Source organism: Leptodactylus fuscus, chromosome 5, assembly GCF_031893055.1.
Source record: "Leptodactylus fuscus isolate aLepFus1 chromosome 5, aLepFus1.hap2, whole genome shotgun sequence".
Taxonomy (NCBI): domain Eukaryota; kingdom Metazoa; phylum Chordata; class Amphibia; order Anura; family Leptodactylidae; genus Leptodactylus; species Leptodactylus fuscus.
This window is the reverse complement of record NC_134269.1, coordinates 65,821,575-65,841,581: the sequence shown is the minus strand read 5'-3', so window position 1 is coordinate 65,841,581 and position 20,007 is coordinate 65,821,575. Positions and strand designations below refer to the sequence as shown.

The 20,007-nt window shown below is 41.5% G+C and overlaps 1 protein-coding gene across 1 annotated transcript in view; it reads left to right on the top strand.

Moving 5' to 3' along the window:
* The first annotated feature begins 12,394 nt into the window (after positions 1–12,394).
* LOC142202929 (aminopeptidase N-like) overlaps positions 12,395–20,007 on the top strand; it is an 86,261-nt gene continuing 78,648 nt past the window's right edge. Inside the window, exon 1 of the mRNA XM_075273317.1 lies at positions 12,395–12,632. The gene's annotated coding sequence lies outside the window, so the exon portion shown is untranslated. The remainder of the gene's footprint in view (positions 12,633–20,007) is intronic.

Here is a 20,007-nt window from a genome sequence, read left to right as displayed (position 1 = left end):
GGGATCCGATGTTACTTCTAGGAGGCTTCAGGCCTATATGGTAATGTTCCAGATGTCACATGGTCTGGGATATTACCATACAGGCCCAAAACCTTTGCTAGTATTAATAGCCTGTTGCCATACAGGCCCAAAGCCTGTGCTAGCAGTAACAGGCTATTACTACTAACACAGGTTTTGGGCCTATATGGTAATATCCCAGACCACATGACGTCTGGGACATTACCATATAGGCCCGAAGCCTCCTAGGAGTAACATCGGATCTCGGAGAGGTGAATAACAGTGTTTATTATGTTCCCTCACCTTCCCTGGGGCTACGATTATTATACTTGGGGGACTGAAAAGACCCCCGCGTATAATAATAATGGCAGTGGGATTGCGGCCTGGGCCCGGGCCTATTCACTGCTGCCCTCCGCCTATAATACAAAGAAAGTGGGGGCGGCAGTGAACAGGTCCGGGGAGGTTGGTAAATAGGCCGCTACCTGCTGGGGATACTCCAGCAGGTAGTGGCCTATTATAAAAAAAAAAAAAAAAAGTTGTCATACTTACCGACCTCACTGCTGCTGCTCCCGCTGCCTCCACGATCCTCTTCTCCTGGCAGTGCACTGCGTCTCAGCGTAGGTGGCGTGATGACACCGCCTACGCTGATACATAGACGCTCTCCTTGCACTGGTTCAGAGAAAAAACAGTAGCTGTGTAAAGGATCAGCGGATCACAAGACATCAGAGAGGGGCGCCCAGACTCTGCCCTCACTCGCGGTGCGGAGAGGATAGTGACGAGGTCGGGGCGTGGGTGGACTTGAGGATTGCGGTGATTGTCAGTGAGCAAAAGCTTGTCAGTGGCCCGGCTGCACGTCCCAGTGCGGGGAGGACACGGTGAGGCTGGACGTCACCCACTGATGCTGCGGCTGCAGTGACACGCACACACCGTCTGTCTGTCACGGTGCTACACCGCTCATGCCAGGCCGGGCTCCACCATCTTCTCCGCACCGCGAGTGAGGGCAGGGCCTGGGCGCCCCTCTTTGGTGTCCTTTGATCCGCTGCTCCTTTACACAGCTCCAGTGTCAGCCAGCATCGGGCCAGCAGTCAGCAGTTCAGCATGTCCCGATGCTGATGCTGAACTGTGATGCGGCCCGATAACGGAAAAGTACCAAAAACAGTAAAAAACATAAATAAAAAAATCGCCCGTTCTGCCGCCCCCCCCCGGTCTTCCATCCGAGGTGGGCGCCTCACCTCGCCTCATTAGAGGTGCGGCGCTGGGTGTACTGTACACAGTGATGTCATAGTGCAGGGATAATGTACACAGTGATATGACAGTTCAGGAATAATAAACAGTGATTTCACAGTACAGTGATAATGCTTACATTGATATAACAGTACAGGGATAATGAACACTATGACATCACAGTACAGGGATAATATACACAGTGATTGTCACAGTACGGGGATAATGCACGCAGTGATGTCACAGTACAGGGATAATGCACACAGTAATGTCATAGTACAGGGATAATGCACACAGTGATGTCATAGCACAGGGATAATACACAAAAAAATCACTGTGTACATTGTGACATCACAGCATATGAAGAAAGTAATATTACTGTAATCTACAGGCATTATGATGCCTCAGTGAACTAATGCAGGTGTACTTAGTTTTCTTCTTCATCCATCATTCATAGCTGTCACTAAGTGCACCCTAGGGTTCTCCATAGTAGATTCTATGTCTTATACACTGGAAGTTAAAGCCATGGTTGGAATAATAATCAGCATGCAATATTACCAAACATTAAAATTACACCACCGGATACATTAAAAGAAAAATATAATATCCATATGAAGTGGCTGACTAATACCACCAGACAATAACTCATAGCGAATGTCATCTCTGATTATTGCCGTAAGCTTCCTCTTTCAGTAGGAACTGCTTCAGGCTGTATTATACTTTTCCGTCAGCTACAAGTTTCATAGTAAATTTTGCAATATGAACTTTTTTGGCTTTTCACGCTTGTACCACATCCCTACTCTGTCTGAGAAAGGCATGCTGGACTATGAGACATGAGGCAAGATGGAAAATGGGGGACATGACTGACGCCTTCAAATATGTTAAGGTATAAATAATGGTCAGGATTGAAGTGTTTTTAAATAAAATCTAAACCTCGTATGCCATCTGCCCTGTGATAGACATAGCAGTTTAATGGCCAGTAGTACTTCCTTACATACTTCCGATACTGACCACAAACATGGCACAGCTTCTGTGACATCACAAAACCAGACTTGTTGGTCATAAATAAAATGACTTTAAATGCCATTAAGATATTATTTATAGTGGACAACTAACCAACAACAACAGTGCCTTGTAAAAAAAAAAAAAAAAAAAAAAAAAATCACAGTATTTCTCTCTCTACTGCATTGTAGGGCTATGTTATCTGTAAGCCATTGTTAAATGTCTTCTTAGTTTCTATATGTTTCCTATAGGTATGTGTCCAGGTTGCCCATGTAAAAAACAGGAAAGCTAAGGGTGCATTCACACAATGTATTTTGGCTCGTAACCTGGCACGTCTACACCGCAGGAGCTTTTGCGGGCTGTTCACGCTCCCATTGATTTCAATGGGAGCCGGGTTCGTATACGCGGCGCTATTTTGTGTCCGTGATTTAGCAGCCGCAAAATCACGGCCGCAAAATAGCGCCGCATATACGATCCCGGCTCCCATTGAAATCAATGGGAGCGTATATGGCCCGCAAAAGCTCCCGCAGCGTAGACGTTCCAGATTACGAGCCAAAATACAACATGTGAATGCACACTAAAACCTCAGAATCAATACATCCCATCTCAAAGATTTCTATGTCGCATATCCTGCAAGCTTCTTATTTTCAAGACAGACATCCAAGCCCATTTTGAACTTGTATAAATCATCAGACATTTCATAATCTCACTGCTCTTACTGTAAAGAAGCCCTGACTATGTACATGGGTATATGGTAAAAGATTTTTCCTCTACACATAGACAATGCCCCTTTGTCATGGTCTCAGGCCTCTGTATAAAGATATCACTGGAAAAGATCTCTGTACTGTCCATTCATATATAAGTTATTTATTATTCACTATAGGCATTTAGAATTATAAAGATGGCTGAAGATGAACATGGACATTACTATATATTTGATGCGCTAAGAGGTGAACACAGTTAAAGTTCCCATAAAATATTATCCTTTGCTGCTTTGACATATAAAAGGTCACTACAAGTGTAAATGTAATCCAGAATTTGGCTGAGGACTTGTTTGGCTCTTGAGAATTTTTAGAAAGAACTGGAAACTGTATAACTGTGCAACTGAAGCCAAATAATGAGATGTGTGTGACTTTTAGTTTGCAAACCACTAATTTCTTTCCTGGAATACAATGTTATCATTTAAGAAGCCCTCCGGCTCAATATTAATGAGGAAATGGTGATTTACCCAAATCATCGTAATTCAGGTCTGTAATAAACCTATTGTTACTTTTCTACAAGGGATCATTGCCTTTCCTCTATAAAACAAAGTACCTTTAATTTGGCAAGTGTTCCTGGTACTTGACCCAAAGGTTGTTGAATGTCATATACTCAATGTTCTCTTAGTTCTGGGTTGGGAATACAGAGGGTCGTAGTGAACATCTGGATTATCTGATTCACAGCTTGGGACCAAAGGAATGTCCTATTAAAAGAATGAGATATGTATCCCATCAGATATACTGTATACTGCTGCTCTTAGTCACATCCAAGACGCTGCATAGAAATAAACATAAAAAACTAAAATATAAAGAAATAGGTTTAGAAGTCCAGTGGGTGGTCCAACTCAAAGAAAAGATTCAATCACTAAGTAGGACCGCCCACTGGACTCCTGACCTCCTAACCGTAAAATGAATGGTCATATGAAATGTTTTCCCACAAAAACTACAGTATATATCAACCTGCTCTGCTCCCTCTGCTCTATATTATGCTGTCTGAACATTTAAGACAAATTATCTATAAAGACTACTGTACCTAGAATAATCTGATATCTACAAACACAAGGCTGCTTAATATCCAAACAATAGGTCTGTGGGTAACTACTAGCAAACACACCAAATATAAGAACACAAAACTGAGTAGTATTAGTGTAATCATTAATAAACGTCTTTACTAGGATTATATATATATATATATATATATATATATATATATATATATATATTTTGGGCAATCGCTCAGGTAGATGCTTGTAGCAGTGCAGGAAACAAGGACACAGACACTGGGTTGCACACAAGTTCAGGATTCATTCACTTGTAGTGCATACACTGCCTTTGCAAAGGCACAAATAACCAAAACAAATACCATCTTGGCTGAGAACTAACTTAAACATAAGGAAACTTTCCCCTGACTATACAGGAGACTGGCTACCAGACTCCCACCTTGGCAACAACAACAGGTGGCACAGTACCTGCTCTGTAGATTTGGTCTGGACGGGTCAGCTCTGTCAGTGTACCTGTCTTCCCACACCACATCCTTCACTCTCTCACTATATATATATATATATATATATATATATATATATATATATATATATATATATATATATATATATACACACTCACCGGCCACTTTATTAGGTACACCTGTCTAACTGCTCGTTAACACTTAATTTCTAATCAGCCAATCACATGGCGGCAACTCAGTGCATTTAGGCATGTAGACATGGTCAAGACAATCTCCTGCAGTTCAAACCGAGCATCAGTATGGGGAAGAAAGGTGATTTGAGTGCCTTTGAACGTGGCATGGTTGTTGGTGCCAGAAGGGCTGGTCTGAGTATTTCAGAAACTGCTGATCTACTGGGATTTTCACGCACAACCATCTCTAGGGTTTACAGAGAATGGTCCGAAAAAGAAAAAACATCCAGTGAGCGGCAGTTCTGTGGGCGGAAATGCGTTGTTGATGCCAGAGGTCAGAGGAGAATGGCCAGACTGGTTCGAGCTGATAGAAAGGGAACAGTGACTCAAATAGCCACCCGTTACAACCAAGGTAGCCAGAAGAGCATCTCTGAACGCACAGTACGTCGAACTTTGAGGCAGATGGGCTACAGCAGCAGAAGACCACACCGGGTGCCACTCCTTTCAGCTAAGAACAGGAAACTGAGGCTACAATTTGCACAAGCTCATCGAAATTGGACAATTGAAGATTGGAAAAACGTTGCCTAGTCTGATGAGTCTCGATTTCTGCTGCGACATTCGGATGGTAGGGTCAGAATTTGGCGTCAACAACATGAAAGCATGGATCCATCCTGCCTTGTATCAACGGTTCAGGCTGGTGGTGGTGGTGTCATGGTGTGGGGAATATTTTCTTGGCACTCTTTGGGCCCCTTGGTACCAATTGAGCATCGTTGCAATGCCAAAGCCTACCTGAGTATTGTTGCTGACCATGTCCATCCCTTTATGACCACAATGTACCCAACATCTGATGGCTACTTTCAGCAGGATAATGCGCCATGTCATAAAGCTGGAATCATCTCAGACTGCTTTCTTGAACATGACAATGAGTTCACTGTACTCCAATGGCCTCCACAGTCACCAGATCTCAATCCAATAGAGCATCTTTGGGATGTGGTGGAACGGGAGATTCGCATCATGGATGTGCAGCCGACAAATCTGTGGCAACTGTGTGATGCCATCATGTCAATATGGACCAAAATCTCTGAGGAATGCTTCCAGCACCTTGTTGAATCTATGCCACGAAGAATTGAGGCAGTTCTGAAGGCAAAAAGGGGTCCAACCCGTTACTAGCATGGTGTACCTAATAAAGTGGCTGATGAGTTATCCTATTAATATTATAAATGTGAAAGTTTGTGGGTTTGTGTGTTTGGATGTTTGCATGTTCGGATGTTTGTTCCTCAATCACGGAAAAACCGCTCCACCGATTTGGCTGAAATTTTCCACAAACATAGTTAATACACCCGATTAAACAATAGGCTACTTTTCGTCACAATAGCGCACATACGTTTTTCCCAGGTCCCCCACAAAACTCACACCACCATCTCTGCAATCTCACGCACTTTGGACCATAGCAAGCCACAAAATTCACATTGCCCTCTACAGCCTAGCCCCTAATCCCACACAATCACATATACATATACTTTACCACTTTGCCCCTCATCTTAACGATACTCCAGGAGGCTCTCTTTACCGCTCTGGAGCAGCCATGTTTGCCGACCCCCACCGCTCTGACAATCCGCGACACCGCCCACCCATGTCAATACCCCTAGGCGGTCTAATAAATGCAAAAAAAAAAAGTTAAAAAAAAATATATATATATAAAAAAAATAATAAAAAGGACTAAAAATTCAAATCACCCCCCTTTCCCTAGAACACATATAAAAGTAGTTAAAAACTGTGAAACACATACATGTTAGGTATCCCGACATCCGAAATCGCCCGCTCTACAAAGCTATAAAAATATTTTTCCTGTTCGGTAAACGCCGTAGCGGAAAAAATGGTCAAAAGTGCAAAACCGCCATTTTTTTCACTGTTTTGATTCTGATAAAAATTTGAATAAACAGTGATCAAAGCAATAACATTTCCCGAAAATGGTAGAACTGAAAAGTACACCCGACCCCGCAAAAAAAGACGCCCTATACATCCCCGTACACGCACGTATAAAAAAGTTACGGCTGTCGGAATATGGCGACTTTTCAAAAAATAATTTTTTTAACACAGTTTTGGATTTTTTTTAAGGGGTCAAAATGTAAATAAAACCATATAAATTTGGTATCCCCGGAATCGTAACAAAACACAGAATACAGGGGACATGTCATTTTGGTTGCACAGTGAACGCCGTAAAACCAAAGCCCGTAAGAAAGTCGCAGAAATGCATTTTTTCTTCAAATCCACCCCATTCTGAATTTTTTCCCTGCTTCCCAGTACATTATACAGAATAATTAATGGTGGCATCATGAAGAAAAATTTGTCCTGCAAAAATTAAGACCTCATATGGCTCTGGGAGCGGAGAAATAAAAAAGTTATGGGGTTTAGAAGGAGGGGAGTCAAAAACGAAAATCAAAAAATGCCATCGGCGGGAAAGGGTTAACTTCAAATACTTCTGTCCCAAAGTCACTATGTACAGTTTCTCACAACACCGTATATATAGCAGCTCAAATACAAATTAACTTCAACACAAAAGTCTCACGTATTCTCTGAATTACAGAAAAAACAAGATACAAAGTTACATTTCATATCCCATACCTTATACACAGTACGAAAACCTTACCCACACCTGTATATACCCACTTCTACAATCACCGCAGACGAAGTCGCGGGTACCAGCTAGTATATATATAACAACCAACAAGGATCAACACAAACTACTGTCCGTTCATAAATACGATCATATCATCCCATATACCCACCCCTACTAGCTTATTACATATATGTTGTGTCATTTTGCTGCTACCACAGCTCAAAAAAGACAGACTGCTGTATATAAATGTATACACAGTAGCCCATCAGTTACTGTCTCGAAGGGGGAAGGAAAGTTGAGTAACCACTCTAGTCTCAGATACAGTCAAACTCATGCTATAATACCAGAATATTCTTTGAACATTGTTTGCATCCATATGGCACATTTATTGTATCTTTGTGGCTACTACCTGTACTGACCTGTAGGCGTAATACGCAGCCCTTGTATTGGCAACATATTAAGCTGACAGATCCGCTTTGAATGAAATTCAGCAGAACTCTGATTTCTGTGAGATCTGTCTACTGACTAATATGTGTGAGAGTCTGATGGGAGATGTTGGGGAACAGAAGGATTGTGCATATTAGATTTCAGTATGCTGTTCATTTGTTCCCATAGGACATGCCATAGTTGTTAAAAAAAAAAGATGCGTGCTTAGCTTAGTTAAAGGAGTATTCTCTTCTCAGTATTTATGGCTATTTTCATAGGATATACCATAAATAGCTATTACACTACGGTCCGACTGTAAGATGGCTATTTACGTAACTCATGTTCAAGTGAATGGAGAAACACATGCTTGCACCATCCTACAGCATACACTTGTAGAGACAGATGGGACCCTGTTCTCCAGACAGATGCAGAGTCCAGGGGTGTCATGTCTATGCATGGGATTACTTCTTAAAGGATGTATGCTAACAGTGAATGGCCCTAAAATACTTTAGCTGTCAGCCCAATGTATGCTCAGCTCAAGTCCTTCACTATAACATGAAGCCTAACTTGATGGCAATTAATGGGCTGCTTCATTTATAGGGAGTACAGACGGGGTTGCAAGCCGGCATACCTGTATAATACTTTTATGTGCTCCATCAGGCCATATAAAACAGATGGTTAATGAACTATTATTCCTAGCATGTATGGGGTGTGAGGGAGCCACTGTGAAATGACAGTCTATGAAGCTTCTGGTGACTCCTATTTCTTGGGACAATCATTCTATTTTGTTCTGCAGTTTAAACTTTAAAAGGCAAAGAAAATCTAAAAGACGCTGAAGTTCAGGCAACAATTGTCTTTGTTCGGTAGCCAAAGGAGTCGGAAACTGGTTATATAGAGTTACATTTCATGGCTGATTCCTCTAGTTTGCTTCATTCTGAACTGCAACATTTGAAGCTACAGTATAAAACTACTATGATAGTGATCACAAGAACGGCAGTGGATACCAAATATATCAGGCACAAGGTCAATAGATGACAAGGAATATTTTGGGACTCTTACTAAAAGTCTGCTATTGTTTGATCAGTCTCCCCTAGTTTAGATATTTAGCTATTTTACAACCTACTTTTTACAGAAACCATTGGGTGATCATCATCATCATCATCACAGCCTCCTTGTTACTGGTATTAGAACAGATGGCTGAACTACTGTAAGGAATCTTAGCATTTTGTACTGTAAAAGCACAAAAAAATTGGGCAAGTGTTTGAGCAACATCCATTTTTAATCTTTAATATCCTGTCAGGATAGAACACTGCCCATTAAAATCTATGGGACAGTACACTAATCCTTTTTACACAAGTCCATGTAAGTGCTCAGACGTTTACGCCATGTCCTATTCTTGCCTGGTTTTCATTGAATACTTTACCCATTGAAGCCTAAGGGACCTGTGGAAAGCAGATAAAACTCAGACATTATAAAGAGATTTCTGGATGCAGCTTTATTCATAAGCCCTAAGATATTATGTAGGAACTGTCACAAACCAGGCATGAGGAGGCATGTTTATTGGATAATATATATATATATATATATACACACACACACACACACATATACACACACACAAATACAGTGTATATAGTATTAATTTGGGATAAACAGTGTAAGGACTGGTAAGTAGTTACACTCTTTTGTATTAACCATGGTGGATATATGCAGAGGGAACTCTATGTGGGTCCAATAGTTAGGCTACATTCACACTACTGTTATCAGTGTCCATTGCTGTCATCTATCATCAGATGACTGCAGTGGACAGTAACGGTAGCAAAGTAACAGACACAAATGGAGCCTCCTCTGTCTGTTTCCATTCCCATCGACTCTAATGTAAGCAACATGGATTGATGCTTTCTTCTGTCATGCTCGCATATTTTGTAATGGAAGAAATCTTGCATGCATAACTTTTCTTCTGTCAGAAAAATAAAATACAGTAAATACGGTACATGAAAGGAAAACACTCCGTCTGCATGCCAGCAACGGCCATTGACTTGTGGTACTGTGAACATACCCTTAATTTAATAAGGGGCTGGTGGTTATCACTGAGCTCTTCTTTCTCATACTTTTCGCGGTTCACCAGTAACAGTAGTGGACCATAACCCTGCAGTATATAATAGGAAGCATACAGGTTGTATATATGGCATGTTTGCCCCTGTTGTTTTCATTCCAGTAATTTCTTCATAGCAGTATAAAATGTATCTAATTCTTGGGGAAACAAGTTTTAGGATCTGCTTACTCCAGTCTTCTGGATGCCAGATGTTCACCTGACCACTACAGTATTACATCACTTTTAAGTGCCTGGTAAAGATTACCAAGCCACAAAAGGACAAACCACGGCCTGAATGTACACAAGAGGACATCATGCGCTTCTATCATTTCCTTATGTGCTGTTACTCATCAAATACACACCTTTAAAATGTGCTGAGACAGGAGTCCAGATACAGGGATAATGTAACATTGCCTTATATAGTTAGACATCCCTCTGTTAGGTCACACGAGGTGGGGAACTGATTTATTTACATCTTATAAGTGACCCACATAGTTATCGAATTCTGTTTGAGCTTGCCACATTCTTTCCAGTACCAGCTGATATAGAAAAATACCAGTAGTAGGAACTTCAACAGGCAATATAATCATGATATGGGCTGTTCAGCACTACAAATCAAATGAATGCATTTATTGATTTATATTATATTATATTACATATTATATTATATGAATTATAAAACTCTAACATTTTGGGTGTGCACATGTCTTTGCACTATGGATTTTGCTACAAAACTGTGGGAAAAGTCACATAGTCTTCTGTTGTGGTTCAAGTGCAATGTGTGAATAGACCCGAGTTGTCTGACTGGCTTACTACTTTTCCAAGCAAGTAAAATAACACCATTCTGTAGGTAGTTTTATTTGGCTGGACTGTCTGTATTTTATATGGCTGTAATTGTGCCAACAACAATGTATTTGCCAACAATAGTACTTATGAGCGAAATGAATGAATCTTTTGACCATAATTACTTATTGCTAAATATCTGTCCTATTTCAGATTCCAAGAAAAGACTTATTTATCATATTTCTATTCAGGTCTTAAAGGGGCTCTATCAGCAAAATTATGCTGATAGAGCCCCACATATGCGTGAATAGCCTTTAAAAAGGCTATCCAGGCACCGCTAAAGTTATGTTAAACTAACCCTCCCCCCCTGTTTTAAAATAAAACCCTAAAAAAGAATATGTTAATCTTATCTATCGTGCACGGTGGGCGGGCATTCAGGGTCTGACATCATTGTTAGCCACGCCTTCTCTTCCAGCGATGTCCTCTTGTCCCGTCTTCCTCCGGCACTTGCGAACTGTCATTGATAAAAAATAGCGCGGGTGCATGCGCAGTAGCAGTAGCAGTAGTAGTAGCGGTATGCGAATGCACCGACACCATTTTTTATCAATGGCAATTCACAAGCGCCGGAGGAAGACTGGGTGAGAGGACATCGCTGGAAGAGGAGGCGTGGCTGAGGATGACGCCGGACCCTGAATGCCCACCCGCCGTGCACAATAGACAAGATTAACATATCCTTTTTTAGGGTTTTATTTTAAAAGGGGGGGGGTAGTTTCATACAACTTTAGCAGTGCCTGAATAGCCTTTTTAAAGACCCGAGTTTTAAAGGCTATAAATTATGCTGATAGAGCCCCTTTAAAGGGAGTCTGTCAGCACAATATTGAGGCATCAATTAATCACAGTACATAGCAGGGGTGTCGACACGGTTTACAATGATGTATTTCTTATTCTTACTAGAATAAAATTTTAGCCTGGGCAACCGCAACCCCTTTAATTTTTTAGGAAGGAGCTGAAGGGACCAAGACCGCTGGCCAAAAGAATCAGGGAGGAAGCCATGGATAGAAGCATGAGAGCTGGATGTTTCTCTTTCCACGGGAATGGACCATATTGCAACCTGGGTGAATGATTTCTGTTATTTTAAAAGTATATAACAAAACATGTAGTTGCAATAATTTCCTTGGAGAAATATTACATTTTTTTTAGAAAAACTTCAGGGATGCCAACACTTAAGGCCATTACTGTATCTTCTGGACTGCAGGTGAAATTCAATAGTTAAAATGGGATTTGCACTACGAAAACTCCGTGTAGTCCTCACTGGTATCACAACTCTTAATCTCAGATATTCCCAGTTGTGAAATAGCATAAGGAAATAAACTATGGGAACTGAGCATCAGACGACTCCATTAACTTCATTAGGATAATCATTTCCTTCCTGTTGCTATTTGGGTAGTTGTCCAATGGTCAAAATGCCACCATATTGCTGGAAAGTTGGTACGTGGAAATATATATCAACAAATTATCACCGAGCATCATGGCACCCAAAATAAATCACAAAGATGGCAAGATGTCTGCGCTGATATGATGGAGTTCTTGGAATAAATCTATTTTTTTTACCATTTATTTAGGTACGGGTATCTCTATCCCTTTACTCAGGTATTCACTATTTAATGAGCTTATTATATATTTTACCCTCCTACTCCAATTGTAGTCCAAGCTATTGGACAATCATGATGTGGTGCACACAAGAGGTTAACTCTGAATATTTGCTGTTCAGGCAGTAGGTCAGGTTACTTGCATTTATGTTGAGAGAAATTCTGCCTACCCTGTTTCTAATTTTGAGAGAGTGAGCGAGAGGAAGAAGTTGAGCGTATTTGGTGTATTAGAACAGTCATCCTCACACGTTGTTGAGTGTGTGTTGGTGTCTGAGTGGGAGGACTACGGCGTTGCAGAAGTTAGGACAATCACAAATGTCACTCTGGCACCATAAATAGAACTTTTCCCAGACACAAGAGAAACTTTTTTGGACATTGTGACTTGTGATGGGACACAGCAAGAGTCCTCTACGTTTGTGAATCTCCACAATGAATAGACAAAGGTGAGTGAGATCTCTTGTGGTTTTCGATTTCCAGTTCTGCGGAATATAATGAATGATTCTTTTCAGGCACAGAAGTCACAAGTCCTTTGAGTTTTATCTCTTAATTCCCACAGTCTGTGACTCTATGGAAAGTGTTAATGATCTTTAAACGCCGCAGAAAGAGCAGCCTTAAGCTAAATTCACACAATACATTCAATATTGGACTTGTACTAAGATCCTTATATGCATATTTATATGTAGACTTACCTGATGTCACATTTCATCATTATCATGATCTAGTAATTTCTTTACATTGTATACAGTACTCCCCTTTATGTACAGTACATAGCACGAATATATTCCAAAATTGTGTACATCAATGGTTCCCAACTGAGGCAAGTACCTCCTACTCAAGTAAATGAAATCAAAGTACCACCAAGACTATGAGCATACATTGTGATGTATACAGTAGTGACACTTTCATAGTCTATCTATCTATCTATCTATCTATCTATCTATCTATCTATCTATCTACCCAGATGATACAAATAATACTATTATTACTAATAATACTACTACTCAGCATTTCAATAACATATACTTTATCATATAGCTCGGTCATGTACATAGACAACAGGGATAACATGAAACTCATATGATGTGGCCCCCTTGAGGTTTTGGTTAACACGACGCCTCTCCTAACACCTGGGCTAGGATAGTGTATGGCTCCCATGCTATTTTCATTAACTGAGTACATTTCCTCACACTTGTGTCTGCCAATATGACAGCACAGCAAGTGTAGAAACAACAATCCCTGCGCAGAGGCTTACTATGCATAAAAATAGGGACAAAACCAACCTATAATGGGCCCCCACTCTCCAGGGTCCCCTAACAGCTGCATGCTTAGCATACACAATATATAGGTTTTTTACATTAGGATACTTTCTACATATTGTGTGAGATGTAGTGACTGCCAAAGGTTGTCATCACAAACCAATATGGTTACCATTAAAGTTCACAAAGCCATTGATTTTAGTTGCCCTAGAGGTCTGAATGGGAGATAGTTATATGACAGATGGTTGGGTGTGATTTGGGTTAATATAATATACAATGCACCTTTGTAGTTTATGATATCATAGTATACAATAGGTCAGATTCATCATGTCTTGTATAGCAATCTTTGGGCATACAAGGAACATTTTTTGTGCAAGTTGGTGTTTTGCGCAAATAAGTTTGACTTTTTGTGAAAGTGTGTTCTCCCCTGGTAACAGACATATGGGGACTGGTGGTCGATACCCTATTGTTCTAAGATAAATACAAGTGAAGCTGTTTTTGGAAAGACTAATAAGAGCGAATCATGACCGTGGTAATACTGTATCTGTACTTCTTCATTGCCAGTATGCTCTGATTGTAGTCAGTCTACTTGTCTATGCCAAACTACAGGACCAATTCTGAAATTTTAGAAATGTAGAATAATGGTTGCTAATGGTTCTAATGGTTTATTGTGATTTCCAAAGAGTTCCATACACTCTGGAGAGGAATCTGCATGGAAAATAAACCCCTTGAACATATCAGACTCATTCGTTGTACAGTTCTTTCTGCACGTTGCCAAATCTGATCTCAGGAAGCAGCATCTACATAAGCTGCAGAGCTAAAAGATGTCACTAAGGTGTATAGGTGCAGTTCTAGCTGACAATGACAGGGACGAGTGGTTGCAATTCAATCCCTAAAGGGGTATTCCAGTCATGCCAGGTTATCCCCATGCAAAGGGGTTTTGCACCTCAATTTCAAATGAAGCAGTAGTATGGACAGTGCATGCCGATCAATTCATGTAAATGGGGGATCTGTGTTCTGGCAATTGGCTTTTGAAATGAATAGAGTGGCACGTTCTGTACATCCTGCCAATCCATAAAGAACTGGAGTACAAAGCCAAGAGGTTGGGACCCCCACTGATCTGCAAGTTACTTCCTAACCTCCTTTAACTTGGGATGCTTTGGCACACTTCCTTGCACTTGAGCCTCATTGCACCCCCTACCCTGCATTACGGTTTCCTGCTGACAGTCTCTCTTTACAGTTGACCTGTCAGGTCTCCTATGTTCAGTGAAAGATAGGAAAAAGGGTATATAAGTTTCTATGAATTGTTTGAGCCTTCGGTATTGGGACCATGGGGTTTGTACCTTGCTGGAGACATTAGGAAATAACAGTGCCATCTGTATGCTATTAGTGACTGTAAGAATGTGTCTATAAAAATATTAAGGAGGAAATTTAAGCTCTCCTGACATGTCTGCTTCAATAACTACTGATATAATACATCTCCTTTTACAATTTATGTACCATTCCTCTGCTATTCTAACTAGAAATTCACAAATAAATTGACAACTGGCTGTTAATATTTGGGGAAGGGATGTCCCTGCACACACTCACATTGTCCTATCAGTACTGTCAGTGCTAGAATGTGTAAGGATAAACAAATCTGACAAGACATAAGTAACTAACAGTAACAGAGTAATGGCTCAACACAACATTATAAGAAAAGGATGCTGCAGAATTGTTATGTCATGGGTAATACAAGTAGCTACTAAGACTGACATGGAGAAAGGAGAGGTGACAGGTCCTCTTTAAGGAGGACATTTCATGTCGTTGGTGACCTGCGTTTTTATATACCGCCGTTACTGATAGCTCCTCATTGTCAGAAGGGCGTTTCTGACAATCTGTGAGGAACCCCCCTCCTGACAGTAGAGTCCATAGCGCTACACTGTCAGAGGGGGCGTTCCTTACCGCCCAGTGATGACGTTGAGCGGTGAGAAACGCCCCCCAGTACTAGTCTATGGACGAGTACTGTTGGGGGGGCTTTGGTCACCACTCACAATCATCGCTGGATGGTAAGGAACACCCTCTCTAACAGTACAGCACTATGGACTCTACTGTCAGGAGGGGGGTTCCTCACAGACTGCCAGTAATGCAATTCTGACAGTGAAGAGCTATCGGTAATGGCACATATATCTCTTGCCCTGGGGCACATAACAGGAAAGCTGACAATGTGCTGAATTCTGTGCACTGTCGGCTTTCTAGCAGTATATAAAACTGCAGGTGCAGGACATAAAAGGTCCTCTTTAAGAAACAATATTTTATTATCAATACTCCATTACAGAGAGAACTGAGTGTAATTTTATAGTGTACATTTTGTATAATACTGCAGTCATAAAACAGTATAAAATACTGATGTCACTAGCAGAAAAACATTATCTGGCGAGTGGAGACTATGATGTCACTTGTATCACATGATTCACCTTCAGTGTGTTATACAGAGTATAGAAGATAAAACACACCTGCAACTGAAAATCAGTTCTCACAAGCAAAGTCCTAACAAGCTCCCATTAATTCTCTCTATGGCCTTGTGGAAACTACTCAGCAGCAGGAAATTTCCTTGTGATTTATAGTAAGAACACATTACTTCTAATATATTACACAACTAAACAGCATTACATTTTAGAACTAGGTCTTCAAGCGATTCCTTATTAAGGCCCCAAGTAGCGAGATCCCCCCAAAAAACACTGTGGAAAAGACAGCGGTAGAAATACACAGTGCAGTCACATTAATGTGACCACCTGTCAAAATCCAGAATAACCACCTTTGGCAGAGCGAACCGCTGCGAGACGTGCAGGAAGAGAGGGGATGTTGTGATGATGTTCACTGGGATGTTGAGCCATTACGACTCCAGTGCCATGGCCAGCTGCGCTAGGTTACACAGTTGAGTATCCATGGCGTGAACAACCCAATCGAGGTGGTCCCACAGATTCTCGATTGGGTTCAAGTCTGGGGAATTTGCTGGCCAACGGAGTATAGTAAACTCATCCTGGTGCTCCATAAACCACGCACGTACACTGCGAGCTTTATGACATGTCGCATTGTCCTGCTGGTAGATGCCATCATCCTGAGGAAAAGCAATTCGCATGTAGGGGTGAACATGGTCCGCAAGGATAGATGCATACTTGTGATGATCCATCGTGTCTTCCACAATGATGAGTGCACCCAGATGGCTGATGACACGTGCCTTCTGTGATTGGTTATTTAACATTGACGTCAAAAGTAGGCGGTGCTCACAATAATATGACTGGACTGTGTACATCACGTTTTTTCCGCAATGTTTTTCACAGAAGGCCCACAGAGCTATCCTCTGCAGACTTTCTTTCTCTACTATGTCTATATGGAAAACAGCAGCATTTCCATAGGTATAATTGTCACACTGCGATTTTCAAAAAACGATTTTTTAAAACGTGACCGTTTTTGAAATAGCAGCTTTTCCGCTGCAGATTTTTTTTCCTGTAATATGTGGATGAGATTAGCCAGCATCCCATCCAATTTGCAGGTACTGTAAAATGCAGCATTTTCACAACGCGGGCCCCAGCCTAAAAATGTGAGAGTGACTCCTAGAAGAGACAGAGCCCTGATTACCTGAACTACACAGTAATTTACTTGCCCTGTATCACTACACAGAACTCTGTCAATCATTGTGGATGTTTGTGATCAAGACTGTTAGGGAGCCTTCACACGGAGTTTACGCTCTGCTCATTCAGACACGTAAACACGTGTCAGAGTGACCGCTGTAAAACACAATCCCATAGACATTGAAATCAATGGGAGGCATTTAAACCCATTGATTTCAATATGTGGCACGCGCAACACCGGCACACGTTGAAGTCTATGGGATTGTGTTTTACAGCAGTCACTTTGGCATTTTTCTATACTTGTGATACTTACCCATGTATACTTTTATATACCTACCTTAGCGAGACTCTAGTCTGATGGTATGTTGTCCTCCCTTGTGTATTCTTTTAAACATTGATGTATAAATAAAGCTTTTGTACTTTGATTATATTCGGCTGCCCTAGTCACTTTGTTCTTGTTCTTTGGTTGCATCTTTTCTGTGACTTCTTAGGGCTCATTAGTTACTTGGACCTATAACCTGGGAATCTACATTTGTTATTATGTGGTGCTTTTCCCTTCTATGATGTTTGTTTTATATATTTTACAATACCAGCAAAGTGAAAGAGATTCTGGATAATCCCATCCAGACACTGCAGAAAAAAAGCTGCATTTTTGAAAATGAACAGCACCTGTGCAGCCCGTGCTCCCACAGCCCCTTTCATTCAATGAATAGGAAACACGGAAGCAGGGCCTCAAATTCGGACAGGAATAGGACCTGTTCCATATTTTGTGGCCTGGACTGTCAGCACACACACGTGGTCATGTGTATGGGTCCATAGAAATGAATGGGTCAGTGCGCTATCCGGGAAAAACCAGATAGCAGACTGACAATTCATGTGGTCATGTGTAAGGGGGATTACTCTGTGTTTTACTCCAAATCATATAAAACTATATATCAGGGAGCTCAGCTTCTATCCCTCTATCATATACTGCTGTCAAATTGGGTAGTAAAAATCATGTGATATATTCACTTAAAGGGGTTGTCCCGTCACAAGGATCCTATCTATAATGCTTATTAATGTGAATGTAAGACTTTTCCTAAATACATTGCTTCAGCAAAACTGCTTTGTTTGGCCACTATCTCACTTTATTCATTTTTTTTGTGGCCACAGCCCTGACCTAGCTGCTCCTGAGTCAGTGATGTGCTCTCAGGGGGAGGGAGGAGGGGCTAAGTGCACAGGAGCGAGCCTGGAGGGGGGGGGGGTAGTTTACCCTTTGGGGGAAGGGGCCGCCAATACAGGGTTAGACGCTGGCACAGGTGAAGCCAGCAACATCACTATGCTTCTGCCCTGCATGAAGCCAGCAGCGGCAGAAGCGATGCTGCTATTCCGGGGCGGAGGAGCGGAATAACAGCATCGCTTCTGCCGCTGCTGGCTTCATGCAGGGCAGAAGCATAGCGATGTTGCTGGCTTCACCTGTGCCGGCGTCTAACTCCCCGGCATCCGCTGTAATAGAGAGGCGGATGCTGGGGACTGTTAGATGCCGGCACAGGCATATCGCTATGCTTCTGCCCTGCATGAAGACAGCAGCGGCAGAAGCGATGCTGTTCCGCTTCGCTCCGGGGTCACATATGCAAAGCCAAGCGGCGAGATGCCGCCGGCCCTGCGTGCACGCTCATACACCAGTCTAGCCTTCACAATGCAAATACAGACCCGCAGGGTGTCGGGTCTGTATTTGCATTGTGAAGGGTAGACTGGTGTATGAGCGTGCACGCAGGGCCGGCGGCATCTCGCCGCTTGGCTTTGCATATGTGACCCCACCCACCAATGACGAAACAAAGCCGGAAGACAGAAGATTTTAGAGGAACGAAGACTGGTGAGTATGCGACGTGGGAGTACCCCTTTAAGCCTTTAAAGGGGTACTCCCACGTCGCATACTCACCAGTCTAAACATCTACATGCACACCCATATTACCTTTTTTAATAATTGGAGCCTACCAGCCTTAATATTGCTAATAATATAAATATTGCAAATTGACTAAATGAAATTTATTTTCTTGTTGATATATTAATGTTCAATTTATTACGGGTTTTCTCAGCCAATGTCAACACATCTGTTGTTAGGCAAACTGTGGCCATTGGAGAACTGCAAATCCCAGTCAGAATAGATCAGTAACAGATGGAAAGCTGCAGGTTGCCTAAGTTTGCAGCAGTCAACCAAATAAAAGTGTCTATTATAGCCATACACTAACTCCGTAGCTGAAGTGCATGAGTGTATGTGTCTCACTATGGAATCTACACGGAGTCCTGCTGTGTGCAACAAGGTCAACAGCTGAAATGTGGTTTCAGTTTATTACTGTCTTATAGGAGCCTAATATAAGCTAAATAAGTAGGGAACCTTTACTGTTGGACCTTGTTCACACAGGACAGAAACCAAAACCAACAATGCATAAAAACATATGAAGAAAGCATTGCAATAAACACATTAAAAAACTGAGAACAAAAACAGTGAGAACAAAGCCTGAGGGCACTGCTGTTCTCTTCTATCAATCCAATTTAATTTGACAGCAGAGTTGTTGCCTGGTTATATATGAAGCATTGCTTATCCTGGAGAATATTACATGGCACCCAGCAGAACCTGAACATCAGCACAATGAACACTGTGCAAAAGTTCTAGGCAGGTGTGGAAATAATGTTGCAGAGTAAGAATACTTTCAAAAAGGGACGTGTTAATAGTTTTTCTCATGAACAACATGAAGTGAATGAACAAAATAGAAATCTAAATCACATCAATATTTGTTGTGACAACTTCTTCTGCATTCCTTCGGTTCTACTAAGTACACTTGCACACGGATTTTGAAGGAACTCAGCAAGGAGGTTGTTCCTACCATCTTGGAGAACTAAGCACAGGTCTGCTGTGGATATGGGGATCCTTCTGTCTCTTCATGTAATCTCAGACAGACTGGATG